Source organism: Martes martes (genome assembly GCF_963455335.1).
Source record: "Martes martes genome assembly, chromosome: 4".
NCBI lineage: Eukaryota > Metazoa > Chordata > Mammalia > Carnivora > Mustelidae > Martes > Martes martes.
Genome location: NC_137891.1, coordinates 25,669,966 through 25,690,993, shown reverse-complemented (window position 1 = coordinate 25,690,993; position 21,028 = coordinate 25,669,966). Strand labels below are relative to the sequence as shown.

General features: G+C 32.2%; 1 protein-coding gene across 3 annotated transcripts in view; it reads right to left on the bottom strand.

Annotated features, from left to right (window-relative positions):
• The window catches only part of CSMD3 (CUB and Sushi multiple domains 3), a gene marked incomplete at both ends in the record, with an annotated part of 1,233,164 nt that overhangs the window by 761,008 nt on the left and 451,128 nt on the right, over positions 1-21,028 (bottom strand). The gene's annotated exons all lie outside the window — the stretch shown is intronic.

Sequence of the window (21,028 nt, the reverse complement as noted above, 5' to 3'; positions counted from 1 at the left end):
ATTGTTATCTGCTGATATGAGAAGATTGAAGGAGCAGCTTTTGGGAGAAGGTATCAGTTCAACTATGGTGATATTAAGCATGAGAAGCATATTAGAAATCCAAGTGGAGATGTAGAGGTGTTTGCATATGTCAAGCTGGAGTTCAGGGTAGAAGATCTGAGCTAGTGATGTAACTTTGGGAGTCACCAACAGAGTATTCAAATCCACAGGACTGCATGAGATGACCAAAAAACTCTGGGCAAAAAGCCTGACTGCAGATCAGGAATCTGAGAAGAAACCAAGGAGACTCTGAGGTAGGGGATAAGCAGAAGAGGAGATTTCTGGGGGCCAATTGCAGAATGTGTTTTAATGAGGAAGTAAAAATCAACTGTGTCAATTTCTGTTATTAGGTTCAATATAAAGACTGAGAAATAGTGACCTCCATTCATTATAAGGGTAGAGACTGATTGGGAGTGATCCAAGAGAGAACGGGGTAAAGGGAATTGGCTATAATGAATATTCAAAATTCTTCTGAGAATTCCCTGAGAAGGAAAGCAGAAAAGCTTTCAGTGTGTGTCATGCACTGACCACTCCCTTCTTCTTGAAATAATCAGTTTTCAGTGCTTATACAAAGCCATTCTCTTCTAGTTTTCCACTTCCTTTATTAATAGTTGGAAGATTCTTTTCAATCTATTGGCTCCTGCTCTTCTGCAGAAAATTTAAATAGTGAGTTTCTTAGGGCTCAATCCTGGGTCTTATCTCTGACTTTGCTCTTTTATGTCTTTTGAAGGAACTCATCAAATCCGAGGGATTTAAATTGTTCTCTTTATGGGGTGAATCCCACATAAAACTCCAGTTTAGAATTCTTTATGAACTTCAGACATATATATATATCTTCCTTTTTTTATCTACTTATATGATCATTTTTGTGTGACATAAATATATTCTGGAACTCAAATACAAACAGGACTCAAAGACCACTTTTTCTTTCTTTCCACTATAAAACATTTTCTTCTTTGAATCTTTTGTTTCTTGCCAAGAGAATTTTAGAGACAATTTATTTTTTTTCTTTTCCCTCATAAGAACATCTAGTTAATCAGTAAATCCTGTCAATTTCCATTCAAATTTATATCAGGTCTGTCTTCCTTCCATATTTATCTCCTTATCCTAATTCAGGCAGTGCAATACAATACTTTCCCCCACTTTCATCATTGTTCCCCTACAGTACATTTTCTACACAGATGTGGAAGAAAAGAATCTCCTCAAAAATTAAATCATTTTGCCCTTCTCTCCTGCATAAAATTCTTCTTTCTTAATAATCTTTCATTATTGCCGGAGAACTATGAACCTATACTACTGCAGGCCATTCTCACTAAACTCTGCTATGTTTCAGCCACATGGGTATTTTTTAGGCTCTTTAACCTTTAATGCTTTTTCTTCTTCAGGATCTTCGTTCATTCTGATTGGCCCGTTCTCCTCAATCCAACTCCTTTAGCACTTCCCCTACTCCACTCTTCTCATACTAAACTTTGGTTTGTCTTATGCATCACTCCATCAGGGAGATATGTTACCTGGGTATCTAAATAACCTAGGTTCTACATCCCTTACTTTATTCTCTATTCCAGCACCTTCCATTCTTTCATTCATAGCAAACATTCATACTTACAATTTTTTTTTCTTTCAGCCTGTTTAATACATATGTGTGTACACACACACATATTTAATTTTATTTCACCTTCTAACTACATTGCAACAACCATGAAGGCAAAGACTTTGCTCCTCTCCTTTACTGACACATCCCCTAACAAAGCATATGAAACAGACTCAGTAAGTGTTGGGTGAATAAATGAATGGATAGTTAAAGGGCTATTATGGGCAGTTCATGGTGGGACTGCGGGAAAGAACTGAATGAATGTTTCTTAAGGAACTTCATTAATAAGAGGGGACCTACAAATAACTAAGAGACAGAATACCTTAAGTGGCCCATAGAAGTATAAACTGTTAGGTTGATATGTATAATAATATGCGCTGACTTTTTTTTTTTTTAATTCTTAGTATGTAAGTCAATGTGTTAATTTCCTTGAAGACAATTTCATTTAATACAACACTTTGAGAGATAGTGTATTAACATCTCTATTGTACAGTTGCTGAAAATAAGTTTATGAGGCTCCTACAGCTGTTCAAAGATGAAAACAGGATTTGAACCAGGCCTCCTTTTCCCAGAGTGTTCATTCACAACTGTGAATCATTAAAAAAAAAAAAACAAAAAAAAACAAAAAAAAAAAAAAAACAAAAAAAAAACTCATCATTCATGAGTTATATTTAAATATTTTATATTTCCTTCTGGTACATTTTTTCCACTTGTGTTAAACTATGGTTTTCTAAAACCATCTTTGTGAAAACAAAAAGTAAATGCTTATTCATGGAGAAAGGAAAACACCGAATCAACTATGAAACTTCTTTAATGAGGCAATCAGCTTTAATTAAAAAGAAATCTTGAAACAATCTTTTGTACCTACATGTCTGTTTGCTCAAGTATCATATTGAATTTAACTTTGCTGTGTTGATAAGAAAACTGGAGGTCAACATTTAGGAAGTTAAAGAAAGATTCAATTAGTTCACTAATCAGTTGGTGCTAAAGGTCAAATGATTTAATTTGACTAGGTTATACTTTTTATCATAGATTATACATCCTCTTTCTTGTGTTTCCTAACATTTATTGTAGAGATACAGATTTTTCTTTCAACTTTTTTACTTAGGGAACGTGTCATTATTCATCTGACATCTATCACAACTGACCTAAATGTTTATACGAATTTCCAGTTTGTGAAAAATGTTTAAATAATTGCATGAGGTTATAATCATGGTAAGTGTGAGAGGTAGTGGGAACTCAGAACCTGCTATTATATTTAATAACTTAATAGAAATTAACTTGTATTGAGTTACTAATTTTCTTTGTTTGCTGACTTTTTCTTTATATATTTGTTCTTCAAAATTGATCTTTATTTTGCACCCTATAAAAATCAAAGTGACATATTATATGTTAGCAAACACTCTCCTTGTTACTGTTTTCTCTGTGGCATATTTTTTTAAAGATTCTATTTATTTCTTTGACAGACAGAGATCACAAGTAGACAGATAGGCAGGCAGAGAGAGGCGGGGGGGGGGGGGGGAGCAGGCTCCCTGCTGAGCAGAGAGCCCAATGCAGGGATCCATCTCAGGACAATGAGTCCATGACCTGAGCCCAAGGCAGAGGCCTCAACCCATTGAGCCACCCAGGTGCCCCTCTTTGTGATATTTTTAATAAATGCTTTTGTCAGTTAGCTAACCTAAAATATGGAAAGTATTTATTTTATCTAACAGTTGAGAAAAACTATTAAGAGAAATAATAGTTTAACCTTTTATGCTTATCCTAATTTAGACAATTAGGATACTTCAACAGTAAACACATTATGTATTAATAAAAACCAACATAGGCTCTGAGAAAAAAGAATACGGAACAGAGGATTTGAGGAAAGGGGAAGAAAGAACAAATTTAGGAATGTGGATTATTATATGAGATATTTTTAGGAAAGAAAATGAATAAAAAGCTTAATTGTGGAACAAATGGGAAAAACCAAGATTTGAGTCCAGATGTAATGCTTCCAGAAATACTATTTACTACTATATATATAGAGAGAGAGAGTCTAGAAACCAGTATTATTATCTTCAGATTACATTACATAGGTAATTGTATATTTTAACAAAGCATAAATAAAATCTAAATAATTTCATGTCACAGAAATACAGTCTTTGCAACATATTTCTACCACTCTGTGAAGACACTGGCCTCAGACATAAAATAGTTATTTCCCAAGTCGTATGTTTATGCTATATATTTAAGCCCCCCACTCTCCAAAAAAGTAAAAAGCAATGACAGAAATACACTGTAACAACAGAACTTATTTCGAAAAGGATGCCATCTTTTTTTTTTCCCTTTTTGGTTTTGTTGACATCATGTTGATTAAAGAAACCCTCGATATAGACATTTTTGTTAAGTTTTCCATTAAGTTTGTACCACTTTTAAAATGCGTTATTGTCTAAGTACCAAGATACTAAGGAATAAAATCCTTTTGTAGGGTATGAAAGGAATGGGTCCCATTCAGATTCAGATTGATTTGGCCTACAGCCCTACTTATCATTTAATTAAAGGGGAGTGCATTATGTAGAGCTATTAAGGAAGTTTTGTAGCAAAAAAAAGCGGAGAAATGTATCATAAAAATACATTATAAATTATATATAAAGAGTTTTCACAGGAAGATGTGAGTATTGGAGGCTCATCTATATGCAAAGTCATGCTAAAAAGCATTAAGTACATAAAGAGAAAACATGAGAAAATAGAAGAGTCATGGGACAATATACAGGAAAGCTTAAAATATTGGGTCCTTTATTTATAAAATAAAGTTGTCATGAAAAAGGACCTTGACCTCATTTCCTATACCTCTAGTCACTGATAGGGAGATCATTTCAGAGCATTTAGCACTAGATTTAGAGTTTTGTTTTGTTTTTTTTCTTTCAAGGTAGTTTAATAGCTGTGATGTCAATAGAACAACTCTGTTGAAAAAGTTAAAAATTCAAATCTGTGCACCTAGAAATAACCTTAGTTTACTTTAGCAACTGTTATTCAGGATTTTAGGGAAAGGAGGTAAATGAATTAGAGGTCAAATTTCTGATTTACTGATTAAAGTATTCACTCATGGTTGGCAATATTTAGTTAATATTATTTAAAGATGTGAACAATAAATAATAAAATTGTCACTCTTTTAAAAGATTTTATTATTTATTTGAAAGAGAGAGAGACAGAGCACAGTGGGGAGAAGCAGAGGGAGAAAGACAAGCAAACTCCATTGCTGAACACAGTGCCCAACAAGAGGCTTGATCCCAGGACACTAAGATCATGATAAATAAATTCTGCTTTTACTTCTAAAAAAAAACCTTAAAAAAAATAAATGAATGAAGGTCATCTTAGAACAGATATGTGCTGTATGTTGACATAGTCATGAAATATAAACTATATGATTTAAATTAAGACCATATAGAAATCAAGTTCATTTGATTAATTCTCAGAGTCAGAGCTGCACAACAGCTCCCCTAAAAACTTACCCTCATAACCATGTATACAAATTTAAAAAATACACAAATGTACTCTCAAATGTTCTGTCATCACTTTCAAATCATTTATGGAGAGTCACTGATGTACCATTTAAAAATGACATCATTCAAGATTTTTAAAATTACCTAAAAAGAGAGCAATGGTTATATAATCCAATGTCCTCATTTTCTTTGAGTAAATTAAGATTCAAGATACTCAGCATTTTTTATATAGTTAACCAGAGACATAACTGGGATTCCAGTATATAACTTTAGATCTTCATCTTAGTATTAGTGCCTCTCCTAATTTACTGGAAAAAAAAAAAATTTTGAAGTTTGTTGTTTCTTATTTACCATACATTCAACCTAGCCTCCAGGAACTTAAAACTATTGTCTGATCTTGCATTATCTATTCATTACCTATTCATCACTACCTATTCATTGTTGGCTTTTCATATTTAATTTATGAACTATACAATATCACAGGAGTTAAATCACAACGTGAGAGGTAGATTATGATTGAATGAAAATGTACAGATAGAGAAAATTTACAACTAAAAGACAACAAAGATGTAAACCATAAATACAAATCTTATATCAAGTACTAAAAGTGATAAATATAGTCCCCATTGGCTCTCACATACTCTGGCAAAGTATAAAGATTGATTTCGGCAAGTGTGTAAACATTTCCATATATGTACATATGTGTGCGTAGAATGTGTACCCAGAGGTTAGAATGTGGCAATTTCTGATTTAGCTTCAAGGGAAACATTAATTTAGCAGACATTAAGATAGTTAAATGACAGTGTGGAGATTCCTTAAGAAATTAAAAATAGAGCTTCCCTATAACCCTGCAATTTCACTAGTGGGTATTTACCCCAAAGATACAGATGGAGTGAAAAGAAGGGCCATCTGTACGCCAATGTTCATAGCAGCAATGGCCACAGTTGCCAAACTGTGGAAAGAACCAAGATGCCCTTCAACGGATGAATAGATAAAGAAGATGTGGTCCATATACACTATGGAGTATTATGTCTCCATAAGAAAGGATAAATACCCAACTTTTGTATCAACATGGATGGGACTGGAAGAGATTATGCTGAGTGAAATAAGTCAAGCAGAGAAAATCAATTATCATATGGTTTTGCTTATTTGTGGAGCATAAGGAACAACACGGAGGATATGGGAAGATGGAGAGGAGAAGGGAGTTGGGGGAAATTGGAGGGGGAGACAAACCATGAGAGACTGTGGACTCTGAGGAACTAGCTGAAGGTTTTGGGCAGGGGGGAGGTTGGGTAAGCCTGGTGGTGGGTATTATGGAGAGCAGGTATTTCATGGAGCACTGGGTGTGGTGCATAAACAATGAATTCTGGAACACTGGAAAGAAATTTAAAAAATAAATAAAAATTTTAAAAAAAGAGTTAAATGAATCTATGACAGGTTCTTATAGGAAATATTTTTAAAAGAAATGTAGAAGTATCTATTTGGGACTCTTGGGCTCTTCAGACACAGCAAATATGTAAAAAGGAGACATAGAGGAGAGAAGAAGTTTGGTGAAATTATTTCCTTTGAGAGAAACCTTGTAGATCATTGAGTACCCTTTCCCTAGACTTTCTGAGGGAATGGTGGAAGAGCGATACCTTCTGGTGTTTATCTAGTGATTCAGTGGGATCACTCAGTTATGAAATATGTTTAATGCAGTTGGCACACAAAAAAGACTGCTGTCTGTTCCTGTCTGAGAAAGCCAAAGTCAAAATCACACAGGAATAAGATAAAACTGACATTTGTTGAGGGAATTCAGAAGTGAGAGAAGATAGTGGTTCTGTGTTGAGATAAGCTCGCTTTTTGTGTTTCTCAGAGAAAAACAAAGCAAAAACAAACAAACAAAAAAAAAAAACCACAAAATTTCTGGTTCACCAAAGAGATTTAAAATAGTATCATTCGGGGACCTGCAAAGTAGGCTATCTGAGGAATAAAGACTACCTTAGCAAAAGAAGGCTGGGAGTATCAAATGGCTGGAGACCAGCTCTGGCAAGTGTCCATTTAGAATACAGATGCACCCCGTGGGGAAAGAAACTGTAGAAGAAATAGACCCAGCTGGAATCCTGAAAAGGCCCCAGGATTGTCCATGATGGAATCAGCCTGAGGATCAGGACCAGAGAGTATGTATATTTAGAACTGAGGTCAAGACCAATCTCTTTACCTCTTCTCTGCTCTACCTCTGTTTAATCTTAGAGAAACCTAAAACAGCAGCAACTAAGGCATTTAGAAGAAAGAGGAAGATACAAGATGGAGGGACTGAAGAGTCAATTTCAACCCTCTTCTTCATTTACACAAGAACCTGGCTAATCAGTGCAAGGATAGGAGAGAGGGAAGAAGTTAACATTCAATGACAATTAGTATTGTGATTAATAGGTGGGGCTTGGTAATATACTAATTATAGAATTGAAACAGTGTTTCTAGTTTTATGGCTGAATTGCATCCCTCCCAAATTCATGTGCCTTAAGATGTAACTGTAGTTCTTTAAAGATTTTAAGTTAAAATGAGTACCTTAGGATGGGCTCTAATCCAATAAAGCTGATAACCTTATGAGGAGAGAAATTTTGGCATGGGGAGACAGACACCAAGCATGAGCTAGCACAGAGGAAAGGCCGGAAGAGGACACAGCAAGGAGGTGACCATCAGCAAACTAAGGATGAAAGCCTCAAAGGACATCAAACCTACCTACATCTTGATCTTGGGATTTCTGGACTCTAGAATTGTGAAAAATAAATTTCTGTTGTTTAAGCCATCCAGTCTATGACCTTTTGTAATGGCAGTCCTAGCAAACTAGTTCACCAGGTTAATGTGATCACAAGAGTTGAGTTTTCATCCAGTAGATATATGCTGAGGGTATCTCTTCTGGAATAAATTCTGGAAATTATTTATTAGAATCTGTTAGTATATCCCACAGTGAAAACTAAAAGAAATCTGAGGCTTTCTTAAAACTTAACATGCATTTGGATATATTGTTTTTTGCATATGATTACCACACTGCCTGAATCAAATAATGAATATCCATCCATATGAAGAAAATGAAACAATGGAACATATAGAAATTATGCCTAAGGTAGATGATCAGAACATATTCAATCAGAAACATTCATCCTATTTCTTAAGCACAAGCTTAAACCTTCTTATTATCTTTGTGGTAGGGAAAAGGCAGATCTCTCATACATGTCTGGAAGATTAATAAGCATGCTGAAAGGAACCACAGAAAGGAAAACAAAAAGGAAGAGAGAAAAGAAATTGTTTTTCAAAAAAATAATGTTTTGAAATCTTTAAAAGGGTAATGTCAGAATTTTGTTGAATGCTTTTATGGATTTGTTTTAAGCTACATATGGTGGAGAGGGAAATCATAATTTTTCAAATAATTAGAGATTGTAAAGTTATGATGTAAGGCAGATCCCGCAGTGTAATGATCATAAGCAATAAGTCATAAAAAATTAGAGGAAGTAACACAAAGCTGAGGAACAATGGGAAAATTGATACTGTATCACATTCTCTCAGTGTATTTATTGTTATTTTTGAACATACTTCTTCCTTTCTTATAATTGGAGGGCACTAGCTCAGCTGTCTCAAGAGGGCTGTCCACTGCACCTGCAGAGGCTGCACAGTGCAGTAGCCACACAGTACAGTAGCCACTGGCCACCTGTGGCTTTTGAGAATTTGAAGTGTAGCTAGTAAGACTGAAAAACTGAATTTTAAATTTTATTTTGTTGTAACTAATTTTAATTTCAACTTAGAAATATGGAGCATGAAATACTTTTCCATTAAATATAACCATATTGTTTTGGTGCTACATTTTAACCGCTGTATTATGTAAGATGTAGCTTTGTAGTGAAAGCATCCAAGGCATACATTATGATGTGTTTATTTGAATATTTTATGCAGACAGTAAGAATTACAGTGAAATCTCAGTAAATAACAGTTGCTAATACACTGAAATACTGTATTTATTATTATAATTATAAGTAAATTATTCTCTTAGCCTATTAAAAATCAACTCTTCCCATTGAAAATTTAATGTTTAGTATGAGTTGTGCTGTAAGTGTAAAATACATTAAGATTTTTAAGACTCAGTTGAAAATTTATCACAAAGTATATCATTAAGATTTTACATTATTGTTGAAATGTTAATATTTTGGACATAATAGTTGAATGTAATTAAATTTCATTTTGCCTGTGTTTTACTTTTTTATGTGACTACAAGGAAATATAAAATTGTGTGTGTGTGTGTGTGTGTGTGTGTGTGTGTGTACCTACCACTGTGAGAAACTTTTGTGACTTACTAGCATTGCAAACACTAAATTAAGCTACATAATTTTTGGACTTGGGAAAATTATATTGTTCCAAGATCAAATGACCTCAAGGTCCTGAAATACTAAGGAATCCATTCAAGCTCATGAAGCAGAGGCTATACCCAGATTTACCAACTTCTAGTCCAGTGTTCTTTCCAGAATAATACTTGCACAAAGAAAATTTTATTCCTGGTAATCTCTACTTCTCACTACCTTTGCAATCTAGTTTTTATTGGTATTACTTACTTACATATCTTCCTCAGGAAAGAGTTGGCTGGCTTTCTCTTATGTTGATAAACTGGAAAGATAACTATTTACTTGGAAATTTAACACAAGTATAGGAACACAAAATCTGGAGGTTCGTATTAGTTAGGGAAATTCTAGCCAGTGCTTGCTAGATTCTCTGTAGGAAAGAAGGATATATCCCAATGCAACAAAGTTGCTTTCTTATTAGATCAACAATATAATGTTTTAATCTGACCTTTTCCAACAAAAGTACACTGGGTATAACAAAACTATTGCCTTTCCTAATAACGGTTTTATACTTCTTTCACCTTAAGCTGTTTATAGCTACAGATTCTTTCTTGGGTTTTCCAATAACAGTCAGTAGTACCTGATCTAATAAAAAGATAAATCAGCCTATAACAGAAGATGCTTTTATTGTTTGTTTCACCCCATAGACATACGGTAGAGCAAAGAGTATACTTTGCTGGTATTTCACATAGTTTGTACGACACTTGTCTATTAAATATTTGATGTAGTTTACTAGGACTAATTTTCATTATAATATCTACTGTATTGAAACCTGTGTTAAACAGAATTTTTTCTTTAAATCAATAAATAAGGACTTATATTATGTAATCAAATAAAAATGAGTCTCCAACTAATTACTGTGAAAAGTTGAGATATTTCCATTTCAAATAATACCCCTATTATTCATAACGTGCTTGAAATTGCCTTCCAAGTCATTTTGAGCAAAACAATAAGGGTGATGAGGCTTCTCCTGCTGCTGCTGCTGATAATAGTAATAATGGCCAACATTTTATATAATGCTTACTCTCTGTCAGACACTATTCAAAATGCTGCCCATATATTAACTAACTTAATAACTGATATCATTGTTTTATGAACATGTCACTTTTAATCAAGGACAGTGTATTTACACAATTTTCACTTACTTTTTTCACCAAATTTGAATCTCAATAAATTTTAGCCTTTTATAAAAATAACAAATTTATTCTACAAATTAGCAAATTTGAGGATAACTAAAGTTGGGGTTCATAGTGAATTTGGCATAGGCTTTAAAAGCAAAAATACTTAAGGATTCAGTCCTGGTTCTGCTATATTCTAATGTGACCTTAGGCTTCCTATTTTTTTCAACAAGGCTGCCATTAACTCAAACAGGGCATCTGAGTGAATCAGACAAATAAGCCCCTTTCTCTGGGTGGTAGGGGATGGGGCACAGGGCTGAGCCAGACGTGTACAGCCCTCACTCTCCACCTACCCTGAGTGTCCTTGTGTTAGCCTGAATCACTTGATCCAGAGTCTTTGTTTAGTAAAGTAGAGACAATAATACAATATCTGAGATATTGTGAGGAGTATATGAGATAAGGTATATGCAAATACTTTGTAAATTGTGACACATACATATGCACATATGACGTTCAATCATTTGTTCAACATTTATTTGAATGGTAAACTCTGGAAGTACAGGGATAAAAGGACACAGTCAATGTCTTTGGGGAGTTGCAAATTATAAAACCAGGTAACTATGAAACAAAGCAAAATTTGTTTTCTAGACTTTGTATAGTAGATAGAATATTTATATTGCTCATATCTTTGAATTTGCCCAAATGTGTGTTATTCTTGTAAATACATATTTTTAAAGTCATCCAATAGTAATGGACAGTAGTATTTTTTTGCTGGTCACTTTAAATTTGTCATGATCCAGAAGGTCTAGAGTGATGTTAAGAATACCAAGTAACAGGTGATGGGAACTAGAAACTGAATTGTGAATGCTGGTCATGGGTAGTACCTAGAAGGTGCCCTGTTGTAAAAGATATGAGCCATTTGTTATATTTCAGGACAATCCAGTGAGTCTTGAAAGAGATGGGGCAGGTCAGGGGTCAGGAAAGCAGTGCTGATGCTCTTGCCCCAATGAGAGTGGTTATTTATTTACCAATCAATATGATATCAACATGTTAATAACCTGTACAGCAATAGTACATAGACTAACATAGTTTTACACCATAGATATCACATCACGATTCTAACCTAAAACTACTCTGCAACCTTCATTACTTTAGCCAGGTGCCAAGTATTCTGAGAGTTTTCCTGGAACACATAGTCTCTTTCAGTTCTCAAAAGAGCTTGCCTTTTCTTAATTATAATACTTCATAAATTATTTTTCTGTTCATGGAATTTTCACACATCTTTTCACAGACTAGACGGGAAACTCTGAATTCAGGGACTGTGTGATTTGCAGAGCCTTGCTCAGTGTCTGCTACAAAGTAAGTGCTCAGCAATAGTTTCACTGAACAAAATTGGATGGATAATAAATGATGGAATGAATAAACATGCCATAATAATCTCAAATGGGCTTTGATCTAAAAAAAATATTTTAGTTTAATTAAATAACATTAGCAATATGCCTGCCTCATTTACTTCAGCTAATTACATACCTGAAGAAAGATCAGGCTAAGTAATAATAAATTTATTATCACATGAAGCCAATCCTTCCATTTATATCTTATAGGATTATTTCCTAAAATGTGTCCTGAGGAAGAACAGGTCCTAAATAAGTTTAAAAGGCATTATTTGCTTAAATCAAATAATTCAACTTAAATTTGTTTAACCCAGTGATTGTGGAGCTTTTTGAGCCCCAAAATTGGCCCTATGTAACCACCATTGCCATACATCTTTAAACTTAAGGAAAATCCTAATATTTTTTAAAAATCATTTGAAGGAACTTTCCCTAAATTTCCTTTAACTGTTTCTGGATATCTGTGAATTTGAATTAAAAAGTCTAAGGATTTTAATTCTGTAATGTTATTTCCAAATGGCATGGTAAATCTGCCAATGAAATGAATGTAAGGTCCACAAGCATTGCCTCAGACTCCATTTTTCATACCAACATGGAATAATCAATCATATACAGTGTGTTTGATTGCTTGTACTTATTGTGCTTGATTGCAGAAGCCCTTTGGAGGTCATCTTGGGCAAGTATTAAATTATTACTAAAGACAAAATCCCCTGTTCAATAGACTTTGCAACAGAATTTGTAAAACACTGAATTTTTTTGTTAAACACTGACTTAATCAATTATCTTTTGTTATGTGCTCATCCTTAGGTGATGTAACCAAACTGCCCTCACTAGAGACAGTAAATGTTAGCATTTAAGAAGTCTTAATATGAGTAAAACTCTACCATATATGAATACTAAATGGAACAATAATGAGTCACCATGAGGTATGACCATAAAACAATGGCAATGTTTGTAATCTGCCAGATGTCCTTTGAAGTGCAAGAAATTCAAACAATTATAAACAAAAAGTGTTACCCAAGAATTCATTACATTATAAAATTTTAAAATACTTGATAGAAATTATATTAACTGAAAATACTAGCCCAAAGTTGGTTGGGATAAGATAATAAAATATTATCAATTTGCATATATTTTAAAAAATCAACTTGTAATTGTAAATGTAGCTTAAATAACATTATAAAATCAGTACAGAATATATTTTAAATTTATGTAGGAAATATGATATGTGTATTTCTCTGAGGAGATCAATTTTTAACTTAATAATAGCTGGAATATTTTGAAAATCTAAAACATTTGTATTTCTTGTTACTATTCATCTTGATACTGTGGACTTTCCTCATTCTTTGAGCCCTTGGGGATTCCTTTGATATCAGAGAGTACTTATACAACTTTGACTGAATATTACATGTTTTAAAGTTCATATCTAGATATTAGACTTGAGGGTTATGTTATGGTGAAAGAAAATATGAAATATAAATTTCAAACAGTTTCTTTTTCAGATCAAGAGGAAAATCTGTAAGACATAGTTAATAGAGCTTTACAAAACCTATGATTAGTGAAAACTCAGGACAGGACACCAAAAAAAGCGCGTTCCCACCATCTGATAAGAACAGAAAGTCTAAGACGCCCTCTTGTGCAAAAACTGTCATGGAGGATGGAAGTTAGATATAGTACAATCATCTATATAAATTTGTTAAACTATATTTGCTGAAGAAATTAATTCTGAAATCTTACAACATTGACTTATGGAAAAATGTAAGCTCCTTAAAGATATACCCATATTCAGTTGAGCACTAGAGTAATATGTGTTCAGCAAGTGGGTAGTTTCATACTTTACTGATCAATGGATATTGGGTGGCAGATAGGTATGAGTGAATTAACACAGAGCTAGGACCCCGCCACAGGGTTATTGTGGTAAGTGAAAAAGAAAAATTGTAGTAGAAAATGAGACTTAAAGAGCTTTAGCTAAAGAGTAGATGGGAAGACCAGCAAAAGGTGTCATGGAATTGAGTCAGAAAGGTGGATGGCTGACCGTGCTTAAAGAGCATACTACAAATTGCCTTGTGGATGCCAGCAGTAGATATCTACAGGATTCCTAGTTACCAAGAAGTGACATTTTCACTGAAGTTGGTTAATATTTATGAATCAGAGCAAGGGTTAAGATATGGGCAGGCTATTTTATCCCATCACTAATAGACCTCATAGGCTATCACCTATATCTAGAAATTTTCTTTTAAAAAGAAGGAAGTGATCTAAACCCTGAAAGTCTGAGCTTTTGCCCCAAAGAAGTTGAGTTAACACAAAAGAGATGTTTTTCCTAGAAGAGACTAGAAAGTTTATCCCATTATTAACAGGAAAGTGTGAGCCAAATTAAAATGTTATACAAAAATGAAACTTTTTCAGTTGTACAGTTGTCAAGCACTGTATTTTAAACTTACTATATGTTTTAGAAAGTATCACCATTGGATATTTGATAATTACCTCCTATTCATAGTAGATGCTGTATTTGAAAGTGATAATCTAAATCACACTCATTTTACCAAGATATTTCTGGATTCTTACAAATTCTATTAGATTATAACAGGAGGTTAATATAATTTGCCTTTCACTTTTTAAGATTTATCAACAAAGGGTTTATATAAATGGACTAAACACTGGCCTAAGAAAGAAAACTTAGCAAACCATAAAGATTTTATTTTCAGCATTAACTATTTTTTAAAAGAAACAATCAAAATATTGGCTTAAGAAAGAAATACTTAACAAACCTAAGCCTTAAAGATATTTCTTTAAAGTAACAATCCATGATATTTTTTTTCTTGACTATGTCAGAATCATTCTAATATCAATGTTTTGGAGATTGATTCAATTCCTTAGAAAATAATGAAAATTTTGTAATAGAATCTCCATGTCATCTTGAATATACTGATTTCTGTGACTATTTCTTAAGTACATACATTATTTCTCTTTATATTTTCTTACTGTACTTTGTTTAAAAATCCATTGTCACCCAGTTTTAAGTGATCTCCTTATCAGAATCTGAATGTAAGGTTCTCAAAATACCTTTTTCTCCTAAGTGACATCCATCAATAACTCTGGGTAGCCTCTGCGTTAATGCACATAGTTAACTCACAACCAGAATAAAAGGATTATAAGACAGCAAAGTGAGATAAATAAAATATTATTCCTAATATTCCACTCTACATCTAACTTCTCATTTCATATATTAAAACTTTGGTCCACCTCTGAATACAGTCAGTCATATGGCTTAATTTAAATTCATAACTGTTAAATGTTTAGCAAGATAAAGTACTTTAATGAAATTGTTATGTTTGACTAAAGCAAAAATGAGTCACTAACACTGCATTTCTGACATACAGTGTTTCATTCAGGTTACTAGTTGTGTTTCACAGTGAAATGTCTACTTCAGAGAAATTTGAAATGAAATAATAATTAGACAGTTTACTATCAAACACATACACAATTTCTGAACAGAATTTTGGTCTAGGGATATATAAGAAGATTGGCAAATAAGTTTTAAGGATGGAAATGAATAAAGTAAATATATTTAGCTATGGAAGAATTTAATTCTATCATTATCAACTAATATGGTAAAAAGCCTTAAATGTTATATTGGCAAGGACTATAAAACATAAATTTACGTCACAGAGGAAATGCTATCAGGGAGTTTTTAATTGTTCTTCTAGACAGACCAATAGTTACTTAGACCATTTGACTATTAAATATCTTCATTTTTTCTGTGCTGGTTGTGTAGACATCATACTAATTGTGACAATGAACTCCATAAACCAGACAAGTTCATTAAGCAAGAAGTAAAAGAAGTTTATTTTTTTAATCCCATAATAAAATTAAAAGAAAAAGAGAATTTCAAGATGAAAGTAATGATTTAGCACTAAATGAGACCTGAAGAAAAAAAAAAGTGACGTTAATAATAAAATCAAAAAGAAATAAGGTAGAAGATTAGACGTTATTCTCAAACACTATTCACCAATGGAACTCAACATCTTATGGAACTGAACATCTTATTCTCTCAAAACTCAGTAAATGAAAATAACTAGCTGATTTTCTAAGCTTAAAATAATGCATTTTGTATAATCTATGAAAAGGGGATTATTTGCGATAATAATTCAAGTACAATTTATGAATTTTCCTAATGTATGTAATCACTAAAAAATAAATAATACCTACCATAATATGAAGTATATATAGAGAGAGTATATCTCTTGAATTGTGTTAGCAAAGCCCTTTCTATTTGTCTTCCCCAGGCAAATAGCCTAATTGCCCATGTCCAACATTTCTATTATAGTAAATTATGTACATCTATATGATCTGAACCAAAAGTTTTGATCTTCTCTTACTATGTCCCACTTCCAACCTTAAAATCCTATGACTCACATTGATGGTTAGTTATCAAATTAGAGGAGGGATTTTGTGATTAGAATGCTGAGATGGGATTCCTTGTGCTTTATTATAAATAGATAGACTAAGGCACACAAAGAAAAACTGATGCCTAAGCAAAATTAGAAAAAAAAAATATAGCATTACACAGATTGCTTTGATGTTGTGTTTTATTTTTAAATCTGAACTGTGTTATTCTAAAAATTGTTATGTTTTTATAACATAACTGAGTGCATTTCTTTTTCATTTTAAAATTGCATTCTTAGGAAAAGTACTTTCTTCTCTGGAGAAATGTGGGAATTAATTTATAAAACATAGGATTTTTCATTTTTATATGTGTTTCCAGGATTCAGATTTATGTTTGATCACAATCTTTAAACTATTTCTACCTCATGGTTAGAAAGTGTGTTTCTCACTCATTTCCCATGGTTGATTATTTCTTTCCACTGAAGCATCTTTATTCACTGCATGTCTAACTTTTACTCGTAGAAATTCTAATACATTTTGATTGCACCATAGTTACGTGCCTAGCAACTGTGACTTTTTTTTCCCCCCACTGATGAAGAAACCAAGGCTCAAACAACTCAGATAACAATTAGTAACCTCGCAGACTCCAATTCTTAGTTTTTCCCTTATAGACTACCCTGGACCCCTGATAATCTTATTTATCTTTGTTTAGTAACTCTGCACTCACATTTATGTCAAAATTTTCCAAATCTAAGAAATAGACACTACTGCAAAGTTTTTTTCACTTAAATTATGTGCATGTAAAATGCCACAGTTCTCTGTCTGAGGTATACAGCAGTGCATTTTCAATACAATTTGAAAGTTCCATTCATTAAATATGTTTTTCTCACCAAAAAGACACACAGCTGATCCCAAGAAGGATGACAACCTCTTTGAGAAACTATGTAATATAAGGCATATTTCCTCCTAACTTTAAAATGCACTGTATTTACTATTGATGTATCTTTGTTAAATTGAAAGTAAGTGTCTATAAAATGTTAACCTACATAAGAAGAATCACATAAACAAAGTTATAGGAGGAAAGGGAAAATCAAAATGTGATAAAATCTGGAAGAATCGACTAAACATAATCTGTAATATAGAAATATTCATATATTTGGATAACTGGAATTAATTATATGCTGCACTTTCTAAACTTATATACCAAAGACAATATTGTAATTATCGACAGATATAGTATCTTTGTGCATTAAAAAGATATGAAATGTTGGATAACTTAAAATTAAAAATGCAATAATATTTTATAGTTGAATAATGGAGACTGATGGGTAAAAACATAATACTTTTGAATAAACATCATCTAGAGGTAAGGCTTTATGTATTGGGCAATTGTATTCTGAAAATCTCTTTCCAATTTAGAAATTAAGAACACATGATCAAATATTCATAAAAATGGAAAACAATAGATTCTAGGTTTATAATAAAAATCAAATGACAGTGTTGTGAAGGTTTCAATAAATAAATACGAGAACTTCCAAATATGACAGATAAGAAAAATTACACCACTTATGTGTGACATAGAAAAATTCAAGTTCTCATTAGAAGAGATTTAATGAAACTTGAATGCAAGAAGAATTTTAAAAGCAAAGACTAATGATACTGAAATAAGTTTCTTTGGGCAAGAGTTGCAAATTAAAGAGGAAAAAATTGTGAAACACAGTACAGATAATAACAGGGTTTTCAAAGAAGGGATTTTCAATATAAATAAACTCTGGGAGAAAAAAGAGTTTTATTTTAGATAGAAGTGGACATATTCAGTGTGGGATCTGGGGAAGGGGAATCAATTTGCATATCAAAGGCAATTTATTTAAATCAAGACTTTTCTGAGCGTTTTTGAGTGAAAACAACATTTGTTAGTGTGTTCTCCACTACTTGTACTTAACCCTATTGAAATTATATCTCAACCAACAAGGAAGCTAACTTCTAACACTATTTAAAGGATGCTCTATTAAGGAAACATGTTAGTGTGTCTATGTTGTCTACTCCATCCATGATGGGACACACTATAAAACACAGTTAATCAGGAACCTTAGTAAGTTTGCAGTTAATTTTCAAAGTTTCTTTTTTGTTTTGTTTTGTTTTGTTTTTTATAAAAAACACAGTTTAAACAAAAATGCTATGGAGAAACTAATCAGACTTTGGAAACTAGAGCTTCATTAAAACATTAAATAATTTCAAAATAACAGATAATTCAATAGTAATCACTGGGTACTCAATAAGTTTTTGAGTTATTAAGAAACTATATTACATGGAGACCTGGTTCTGACTTCTGTACAGTATATTCCATAATTTTTGTTCTCTTTCATTGTCTTTAATCTAGATACCAGTGATATTAAATGGTAGCATAGAACAATGTAATACAGGAAGATTAGCATTTCATGCTGGGCATGTCTTCCAGTTTGTCAAAATTATGAATTTTACAGCTATTTAAGTTAGCTTCTTGGGTTTTTAATTTTTATTTATTTATTTATTTTTTAGTCCAAATTTGTTTATAGTTTCAGGAATTACTTCTCCAAATGAATTTATGGTGTCTAGGTAAAATACTGTTTGGACATAATGTATTAGAAAAATCAGGCCTAAATGACAAAAGTTTTAAAACGATACATGCAAAGGTAGATTTTTATATAATAAAACTTTTCCTTGATCATGTTATAAAATCATAGCTTCTATTTTTGTAGGCCACTTTACTTCCTCTACACTGCATAGATATAGATTACACCAAAAATTATCATCTTTGAACTCCTTTTGCTGAAGAAAATAGAAAAAATGCATGCATCCCCCATAAAACACTTCCTTTCTATTTTACTGCAGTGAATTCATTGTTAGGCTCTTTTTCACTCCTGAAACCAGATAGGCAATGCTAGAAAATCAAATTGAACCTGAAGGTACTATAAAAGTCAATTTAAGATCAGCAAGTAGAATACTGAAAATAATAATTACATACACAAATCTACTGGAAGCTTAGCACTATTGCCTTATGATGCAAAACAACCCTATCTAAAGATACCAGTTTCATGAAACCATACTACATAAAGCAAATGAAGTATCATTTTATTTTTGAGATAGATCATTTTTTTCCTCCAGGTTGTACATTTAAATATAAAATACTTTATTTCTATTCAGATAAGGAAGAAAAGACATCTGACTGAAAGATGCCATGAATCTAGTAGAAAAGATCACCACATGAGTCAAAGGTGATAGTCTTTTGAATTTCTGCCATGCCGTCTGCTTTAACCCATTGAAGAGGGGAATTAAAGACATAAAGTCATGCTGCTAGAAAACTCCAAAAGGAAGGGGTCAACCCAGAGAGATAAAGAAGCTCTGCAAGATTTTTTTTTTTTTTAATAGAAAGAGTCCTCTGATTCCTGAAGTACAAAAAAGTTTTAGATATTGAAATTGGAAATTCAACAAAATATTATTTCCAATTTAAAAGTGACACTGGCTAAAACTGGTAAGATTCAAGTTACTATGCTCTGGACAGTTATTTTTAATAAAATGTATAAAAGTAATTTTCTATGCATATTTAATTTTCAATTTTAAAATATAGTATTTTATGATGAGTAATGTATTCTGTTATGAGAAAGATTTAAGAGCATATTTTCATTCATGCTTCCACTCAAATTAACTACAGTAGCAATAGAAATTATAGATTTTTCTACAGTGGGTTTTGTCCAAAATCTTTACTTTTAAAGTTATTATTCTAGAGATTTTTATTACAGTAATACCCAATGCATTATTATAAATATCAAAATACCAATCACATTAATCTGTTACTATTATTGTCAGAAATCTCATTGAAAGGACATCTATAGATAGGTTACTGGTCTTCAAAATATAAATTAATTGTTGAAATTTGTATTCCAGAAAACAGTATGTGGCCTAATAACATTTTAGATATTAATTATAAGCTGCCTAAAGTCACCATATTAAATTTGTAAAGTGCTTAAGACTTAAGACTACTAAAAAGGAAAGCATTAAATAAAAAAAGAAAAACAGATAAATGGAAAAATGTAACTATGGCAGTGCTCACGATTCCCTTAACAGGAGCTGATACACTACTGAGAATGAAATGAATTATTTACATAAGTAGACTGAGGATAAAGTACACTAAACCCACATAATGTTAATAAATATTGTAGAAGCTACATTTTCATTAACACTCCATCTTCATAATAATCTTGTTCTAAATAAAGAGATTTTTCAAGTTAATACATCAAATACTATATCCCTCTTATTCAAAATTATGCCTCTTAATAAAAATAGTGGATAATAATCCTAACAAGGTTAATTAAACTAGCAATAACAAACACACTGTATATGAAAATGGATTTCAATTGATAGAGAGCCTATTTACAACTGCAGGTTTTCTGCAGTGTTTTGTGGTACAGTGCTGAAGCACTTTATTAAAGTAAACATGACATCTGTAACATATTATCTTTTAGAGGTCATAATATTCTCTATTTTGAACATGGTGTTATAAAAACCAACTAACTTTTCTATTATAATTTAGTTATTATCACATTATTACCTCAGCAAGAGAATGACTATTTTTGCTTATTCAAATTATCATTTATTAATGCAAAAGGTATTT